Source organism: Neoarius graeffei, chromosome 18, assembly GCF_027579695.1.
Source record: "Neoarius graeffei isolate fNeoGra1 chromosome 18, fNeoGra1.pri, whole genome shotgun sequence".
Lineage (NCBI taxonomy): Eukaryota > Metazoa > Chordata > Actinopteri > Siluriformes > Ariidae > Neoarius > Neoarius graeffei.
The window spans coordinates 8,888,855-8,895,772 of record NC_083586.1 but is presented as its reverse complement, the minus strand read 5'-3'; positions in this window follow the sequence as shown (position 1 = coordinate 8,895,772).

Sequence of the window (6,918 nt, the reverse complement as noted above, 5' to 3'; positions counted from 1 at the left end):
GATGAGATAATCTTAGATTTTATAAATTATATATATAATTTTAAAATCTCAGATTATATGACATGTACATATGTACGTCATATAGTCTTAGATTTTCTAAATTATACACACACACACACACACACACACACACACAGCACCCTCCACAATTATTGGCACCCCTGGTTAACATGTGTTAAAAGCCTTAAAATAAATTCAATTTTTATTGCAGAAGCATAATCTCACATTGAAAATTGTAGAAAAATGTAACCCTTAACTCAAGTGAATAAAAAAAATCCCTGACTAAGAAATAATTATTTTTCATAAAATCACCTGTTCTACAATTATTGGTACCCACAACAATTCCTAGAAAATAAATGTAATTGAAGTATTTCTGTCATTTCTACTGTACTTGATCAGAGTATCTAGGAACCTTTAATAAGTAATTCATCACATCCTGTTTCCCTGGGGTATAAATATGATGTGACACAGAGGCCTATTTCTCTTATCCACTCTTCAACATGGGAAAGACAAGAGAACACACCATTCAAATAAGGCAGATGTGTGTCAACCTTCATAAGTCAGGCAATGGCTACAAGAAAATAGCCACTCACCTACACCTGTCCATATCTACAGTCAGAGGAATCATCAAGAAGTTTAAAACAACTGGAACAGTGGCAAACAAGACTGGGCGAGGATGCAAGTTTATCTTGCCACCACACACAGTGAGGAGGATGGTAAGAGAAGTAAAAAGTTCTCCAAAGCTATCTGTTAGAGAGTTGCATCAAAGAGTAGCATCTTGGGGTCACAAAGTTTCCATAACAACCATCAGGAGCTATCTACATGCCAACAAGCTGTTTGGGAGGCATGCATGGAAAAAGCCTTTTCTCACTTACAAGCATAAACGTAAACGTCTGGAGTTCGGTAAGTGGTACTGGGACTTCAACTGGGACCGTGTGCTTTGGTCAGATGAGACCAAGATAGAGCTTTTTGGCAACAAACAATCTAAGTGGGTCTGGCGTAACACAAAAGATGAGTATGCGGATAAGCACCTCATGCCCACTGTGAAGTATGGGGAAGGATTGGTGATGCTGTGGGCCTGTTTCTCTTCCAAAGGTCCCGGGTGTTAGGGTGCATGGCATCATGAACTCTTTGAAATACCAGGACATTTTAAATCAAAATCTGGTGGCCTCTGCCCGAAAGTTGAAGATGGGTCGTCACTGGGTCTTTCAGCAAGATAATGACCCTAAACATGTGGCCAAATCTACACAAAAATGGTTCAGCAGACACAAAATCAAGCTCCTCCCATGGCCATCTCAGTCCCCAGACCTCAACCCAATTGAAAACCTATGGGGTGAGCTGAAGAGGAGAGTGCATAGGAGAGGACCCAGAACTCTGGATGATTTAGAGAGATTGTGCAAAGAGGAATGGCTGAATATCCCTCTCTCTGTATTCTCCCATCTTGTGAAATGTTATAGGAGAATATTAAGTGCTGTCTTGTTAGCAAAAGGGAGCTGTACAAAGCATTAACATTAGGGGTGCCAATAATTGTGGCACACATGATTTCATGTAAAATAATTATTTCTTAATGTGGGATTTTTTTTCCCACTGAATAAATGCACTTGAATTAAAGGTTGGATTTTTCTCTTTTTTTGCATTGTTTTCCTATATTATTGAAAAAAAAATGAATTTATTAGAAGCCTAAGAACATACCTTAATGAGGGGTGCTAATAATTGTGGAGGGCACTGTATATACAGTATATATAAATTACATATGTCAAAAGTATAATAAAAAATATACATACTTAAACATACATATTTGTATGGGCTATGTATTTTACATACATGTATGGATGTAAAATACATGTTCCTAAATGTCTATCACATATATGTTCTTGCACTGATATTATGTATATGAATTGCGCAAACAAAATATTTTGCATTGATGTAGGATATAAATTACACAAATATGGGAAATGTATGGTGTATGTAAATGCAACATCTATTCACTAAACTGTTACATATATAATCTTTTAATACAGGTTATATACATTTGTACCTACAGCGTTGTAGTACAATGTCTCTAAAATGCCTTCAGCCTGAAATGTTAAATGCTGCATTTAGCTAAAAAACAGTAATACATCTTTATTTTATTTAAACAGTCTTTATTTAAAGAGAAAAAAATATACTACATCTCAGTGTGCTACAGTGGTGCTTGAAAGTTTGTGAACCCTTTAGAATTTTCTATATTTCTGAATAAATATGACCTAAAACATCATCAGATTTTCACACAAACCCTAAATGTAGATAAAGAGAACCCAGTTAAACAAATGAGACAAAAATATTATTGTGGCAGCGGGGGTGTGGTCAAGCGCCGGTCTGTGACAGGAGGGTGGAGCCAGGGAAAGCAGAATCGCTACACCTAACGGCAATTAACCTGTGTTTGTGTGTGTTTTCCCAGTAACCGCTCCCTATTTAAGGAGGCAGAGAGAGAGGAGAGGGAGCGGAAACCGGGACCAGACGAAGTGTGTGTGTGTGTGTGTGTGTGTGTGTGTGTATATGGGATCACCGAGACTGAAAAGTTGTGAAAATAAAATAGCCTTATCTGCCTCCAAGCGTTGTCCTGCCATCCTCTGTGCTCCACCCACACTCGATACGCGCTACAGTGGTGCCGAAACCCGGGATTAAGGTGGAGCACCAACGCAGCAGCCCCATGGAATCCTCCCTGTTCGCGGACTTGGTCCACGCCCTCGCCACGGCTCAGCAGAGCCAGCACCAGGCACTTGTCACGCTCCGAAAGGAGCAGGAGTGCCACTTCGAAGCCCTGGTGCTGGCCCAGCAGGAAGATCGAGAGGCGTTCCGGCGTCTCCTCGCATCGGCGGGGTCCACCAGTGCCCCAGCCGCAGGCCCGTCTCCCCTCACCTTGACCAAGATGGGCCCGCAGGACGACCCCGAGGCTTTCATTACATTGTTTGAGCAGGTCGCCGAAGCCTCGGGGTGGCCGATGGAGCAGCGCGCGGCGCGCCTCCTCCCCCTCCTGACGGGAGAGGCGCAGCTGGCTGCACTACAGCTCCCCGCCGATCGCAGGCTGGCCTACGCCGACCTTCGCCAGGCTGTCCTCCAGCGCGTGGGGCGCACGCCGGAGAAGCAGCGCCAGCGCTTCCGCGTGCTGCGGATGGAGGAAGTAGGCAGCCCGTTTGCGTTCGGCCAGCAGCTCCGGGATGCTTGCTGGCGGTGGCTGAGGGCCGAAGATCACGACGCCGAGGGAATCATCGATCAGGTGGTGCTGGAACAGTTCATCGCCCGCTTACCAGCCGGAACCGCAGAGTGGGTCCAGTGCCACCGCCCAGCGTCGCTGGATCAGGCCATGGGACTGGCGGAAGATCATCTGGCGGCTGTTCCGGTGGCAGGACAGCGGATGACATCATCTTCTCTCTCCTCTTCTCTCTCTCTTTCTCCCCCCCTCCTCCCATGTCCCGTCCTCGCCCCATTCCCCCACCGCGGAGGCGGGGGCTGGCTCCACCCCAGCCGGCCCACCGCACCCATGGTGCCCTCCCATTTCTCCCTTCTGTGTCTGTCTCTCCCCCCCTCAGGTGAGTGAGCCTCAGAGCACAGCTGCAGAGGGAAGGCCCGGGCCGGTTTGCTGGCGCTGCGGGGAACCGGGCCACCTGCAGCAACAGTGTGCAGCGATGGAGGTGGGGGCGGTGGGGCGGATCCCCGACGCGCCAGAGGCTGCCCTCGATCGGGCCGGAGCGTATCGCATACCGGTAAGTGTACAAGGGGCTACATATCAGGCGTTGGTGGATTCAGGTTGCAATCAGACCTCGATCCACCAAAGCCTGGTGCAAGACGAGGCATTGGGGGGAGCACAAGGGATGAAGGTGTTGTGTGTGCACGGGGATATTCACAGCTACCCGTTGGTGTCGGTCCACATACATTTCAGAGGGGAAAAATCGATAGTGAAGGCGGCGGTTAATCCTCGCCTTACCCACTCTTTGATCTTGGGGACTGATTGGCCAGGATTTCGGGGTTTAATGGCACGCCTAGTAAAGAGTGGGTCCTGCCGGTTGACAGGGGAGGGTCCCGGTGTCGCTTTGGCTGGAGCTGCGGTCACAGAACCGTCTACGTCATCTCCGCAACAGAGTGAGGAGCCACTGGCCCCTCCTCTTTCTATTGGGGAATCCCTTGCAGATTTCCCACTGGAACAATCGCGAGATGAGACTCTGCGACACACGTTTGACCAATTGAGAGTAATCGATGGTCAGACGCTCCAGCCGAACGCCACCCCGTCCTTCCCCTATTTTTCCATTTTGAAGGATAGGTTATACCGAGTGACGCAGGACACTCAGACGAAAGAGCGAGTCACCCAATTGTTAATTCCAAAGAGCCGCTGGGAATTGGTATTCCAGGCGGCTCACTTTAATCCCATGGCTGGACACCTCGGGCAGGATAAAACACTCGCCCGGATAATGGCCTGATTCTATTTGCCGGGGATTCGCGGCGACGTCCGTAAGTGGCGTACGGTGTGCCGCGAATGCCAGTTAGTAAATCCAGCGGCCATCCCAAAAGCGCCCTTGCGCCCCCTACCATTAATCGAGACCCCGTTTGAAAGAATTGGGATGGATCTCGTCGGGCCATTAGATCAGTCAACACGAGGGTACCACTTTATATTGGTTCTGGTGGACTATGCAACGCAATACCCGGAAGCGGTGCCTCTTCACAATATCTCAGCACGCAGTATTGTGGAGGCCCTCTTCCACGTCATCTCCCGGGTTGGAATCCCGAAAGAGATTCTGACTGACCAAGGCACCTCGTTTATGTCACGAACACTGAGCAAACTGTATGGGCTACTGGGTATTAAGCCGATCCGCACCAGTGTTTATCACCCACAGACGGACGGTTTAGTTGAATGGTTCAATCGCACCCTCAAAAACATTATCAAAAAATTCGTAAGTGAGGACGCACGTAACTGGGATAAGTGGCTCGAACCCTTGTTGTTTGCAGTGCGAGAGGTCCCCCAAGCCTCCACGGGGTTCTCCCCGTTCGAATTATTATATGGGCGTAAGCTGCGCGGCATCTTAGATGTACTGCGGGAAAATTGGGAGGAGGGACCTTCACAGAGCAAAAACGAAATTCAGTACATTATGGATCTGCGCGCAAAACTCCACACGCTCACCCACCTAACTCAGGAGAATTTGCGGCAGGCCCAGGAACGGCAAGCCCGCCTGTACAACAAGGGCACGCGCCTTAGAGAGTTCACTCCGGGAGATAAGGTACTCGTCCTGTTGCCCACGTCGAGCTCCAAATTAATCGCCAAGTGGCAAGGACCGTTTGAGGTCACATGGTGAGTTGGGGACGTCGACTATGAGGTTAGGCGAATGGACAGGGAGGGGGCACTACAGATCTACCACCTCAATCTGCTGAAACTCTGGAACGAGGAGGTCCCCGAGGCGTTGGTGTCGGTAGTTCTGGAGAAGGCGGAGCTGGGGCCGGAGGTCCAAAAAAGGTCATTGGCATCACGTACCTCTCCGGTCCCCTGTGGAGACCACCTCTCCCCGACCCAACTCATGGAGGTCGCCCAGTTGCAGGCCGAGTTTTCGGATGTGTTCTCGCCCCTGCCCGGTCACACTAACCTCATAGAACACCACATAGAGACGCCCCCGGGGGTGGTAGTGCGTAGCCGTCCTTATAGATTACCTGAACACAAAAAAAAAAAGTGGTTCGGGAAGAACTTCAGGCCATGCTCGAAATGGGCATCGTCGAGGAGTCCCACAGTGACTGGAGCAGCCCGGTGGTCTTGGTTCCCAAGGCCGACAGCTCGGTCCGGTTCTGTGTGGACTATAGAAAAGTCAACTCGGTGTCTAAATTCGACGCGTACCCAATGCCTCGTATTGATGAGCTGATCGATCGACTAGGCACGGCTCGCTTTTACTCGACACTGGATTTGACGAAGGGATATTGGCAGATCCCCTTGACTCCATTATACCGGGAAAAAACGGCCTTTTCCACACCGTTTGGCTTACACCAGTTCGTCACACTTCCATTTGGGCTGTTTGGGGCACCCGCTATGTTTCAGCGGCTGATGGACCGGGTCCTCCGGCCCCACGCCACCTATGCGGCCGCTTACCTAGACGATATCATCATTTATAGTAATGATTGGCAGCGGCACCTACAACACCTGAGGGCCGTCCTTAGGTCGCTGAGGTGGGCGGAACTCACTGCCAACCTGAAGAAGTGTGCGATTGGGCGGGTGGAAGTATGGTATCTGGGCTTCCACTTGGGCAACGGGCAGGTGCGTCCCCAAATTAATAAGACAGCAGTGATTGCGGCCTGCCTGAGGCCCAAGACCAAAAAGGGGGTGAGACAGTTCCTGGGGCTGGCTGGCTACTATCATAGGTTTATACCTAATTATTCGGACGTCACCAGCCCGCTGACTGACCTCACTAAAAAGGGGGCGCCAGATCCGGTCCAGTGGACGGAGCAGTGCCAGCGGGCTTTCTCTGAGGTAAAGGCTGCACTGTGTGGGGGGCCACTTTTACACTCCCCTGACTTCTCTCTCCCTTTTTTGTTGCAGACCGATGCGTCGGACAGAGGGCTGGGGGCCGTTTTGTCCCAGCAGGTGGAGGGGGAGGACCGCCCGGTCCTATACATCAGCCGGAAGCTGTCAGTGCGTGAGGGGCGCTACAGCACAATTGAGAAAGAGTGCCTGGCAATCAAGTGGGCGGTCCTCGCCCTCCGTTACTACCTGCTGGGGCGCTCGTTCACCCTCTGTTCAGACCACGCGCCCCTCCAGTGGCTCCACTGCATGAAGGATGCCAACGCGCGGATCACCCATTGGTATCTGGCACTCAAACCCTTCAACTTCAAGGTGGTCGTGGTCCACAGGCCGGGGGCGCAGATGGTCGTGGCGGACTTCCTCTCCTGTCAAAGGGGGGGGAG